The sequence below is a fragment of the Physeter macrocephalus genome, chromosome 13, assembly GCF_002837175.3.
Source record: "Physeter macrocephalus isolate SW-GA chromosome 13, ASM283717v5, whole genome shotgun sequence".
NCBI classification, from domain to species: domain Eukaryota; kingdom Metazoa; phylum Chordata; class Mammalia; order Artiodactyla; family Physeteridae; genus Physeter; species Physeter macrocephalus.
The window spans coordinates 16,276,662-16,278,697 of NC_041226.1; the positions used below are offsets into that span (position 1 = coordinate 16,276,662).

At 43.9% G+C, this 2,036-nt stretch overlaps 1 protein-coding gene across 1 annotated transcript in view; it reads right to left on the reverse strand.

Annotated features, from left to right (window-relative positions):
* The window catches only part of LOC102974106 (phosphatidylinositol 3,4,5-trisphosphate 3-phosphatase TPTE2-like), a 123,104-nt gene that overhangs the window by 120,264 nt on the left and 804 nt on the right, over nt 1-2,036 (reverse strand). The window lies entirely within an intron of this gene.

A 2,036-nucleotide genomic window follows, 5' to 3' on the forward strand; every position in this document is an offset into this window, starting at 1 on the left:
GCGGGATCCTCCCGGACCGGGGCACGAACCCGCGTCCCCCGCATCGGCAGGCGGATTCTCAACCACTGCGCCACCAGGGAAGCCCACAAATGTGCTTCTAATCTTGCCATTTCTGAGCTTGCTTGAAAGTTGTTCTGAACTCCGCTTAAGTCACCTCAGCCAGTATAAATGAAGCACCAGATACTCTGTTCAACCACACGCTGAGGGTTACAAGGCTTTTTGCCCTTCTGGAGTTTGCGGTCTAAAATGACCACCTGTGACTCTAGTAGCTACAAAATGGATAAACAGAATTGTAATTGCCCTACAAAAACAGATAAAATACAAAGGTGATTTTAGAATGGTAAAGCTTATAAATTGGTTTTCGCAGCCGAGTTTCTGAGATCCAATGTAAAACAGAGTGATTAAACAGTTTCGGTGAGCAAGGGCAAAGGCCTTGGTATTAGAGTGATTTTTACTGGAGTCAGTTTCAGTTTAGTGGAGGTAAAAGCCAGACTACAATGAACTGAAGAGTGAATGGGGGGTGGGGGGAGGAGAAGAAAAGAACTGATGAAAGACAAGGAAATGGAATAAATAACTCCTCCACAGAGCCTGAGGCAATCAGGGAAGGGATTGTGGTTCTTAGCACAGGTAGAAGGGACAGGGAAAAAGTAGACTAAGAAGGGTTTGAAAACAGATAGTTTTGTAGGTTGGAGGCCAGGAAGTAGGGCTGCGAGGTTGACAGCTCCAGAGGACGTGGTTCAGAAGACTGTGGGAGCGTTGTGCCCTGGAGCTGTGAAACTGGGTGTTCCCATCGCACTCCCTCCATTCATGCCATTTTTTCCTCTGAATTAAGAAGCAAGAACATCTATTTTCAATAGAGAGAGTACAGGGATATCATGATGGGTTTTGACTGGTTGGGACAAGAAAATAAATAAATATGTAAAATCTATCAAAGAGCTGATGTCAGAAATGGAAATGGAAGTTGAATCTAGGGACAAGTCAAATGGTGGCCAAGGGACACTGAGAGCTCGTAGGCTAGCTGGACCCCACACTGGGCCCTTCACTCACATCAACTCAATATCATCAACAATCCAGCAAGAAGAGATTCTTCTTCCTTTATGCATGAGAAAACTGAAGTCCACAGCAGTGATGTACCACCACGCACAAGCTGAGGGATGGCAGAGCCAAGATTCCAGACACAATGAACCTTCCCCTACAAGTGCTGCTTGAGACACGGAAGGATAGTATATACGGTCCCTGCTCCCAGAGGTCACACACTATTGCGAACAAAGGCATATGATAACTGGGACTTCCCTGGTGGTCCAGTGGTTAAGACTTCGTCTTCCAACGCAGGGGGTGCCGGTTTGATCCCTGGTCAGGGACCTAAGATCCCACATGCCTCATGGGCAAAAAAACCAAAACATAAAACAGAAGCAATATTGTAACAAATCAATAAAGACTTTAAAAAAAAAAGGTCCACGTCAAAGAAAAAAAAATCTTAAAAAAAAAAAACAAATGAATAACACAATGAACCTTCCCCTACAAGTGCTGCTTGAGACACGGAAGGATAGTATATACGGTCCCTGCTCCCAGAGGTCACACACTATTGCGAACAAAGGCATATGATAACTGGGACTTCCCTGGTGGTCCAGTGGTTAAGACTTCGTCTTCCAACGCAGGGGGTGCCGGTTTGATCCCTGGTCAGGGACCTAAGATCCCACATGCCTCATGGGCAAAAAAACCAAAACATAAAACAGAAGCAATATTGTAACAAATCAATAAAGACTTTAAAAAAAAAAGGTCCACGTCAAAGAAAAAAAAATCTTAAAAAAAAAAAAGCATATGAATAACTATAAAGCAATGAGATTAATGCAAAACTGGTTTATGAGTGAAGTACTGGGAGAGTACTGGCTTGTAAATTCTCCCAGGTGGCTATATATTTATGGTTGGCAGGGAGGGAAAGTGGGAATAAAGTCTCATGACTTTATTTATTTTATTTAAAAATATGTATACAGGGCTTCCCTGGTGGCGCAGTGGTTGAGAGTCCGCCTGCCGAT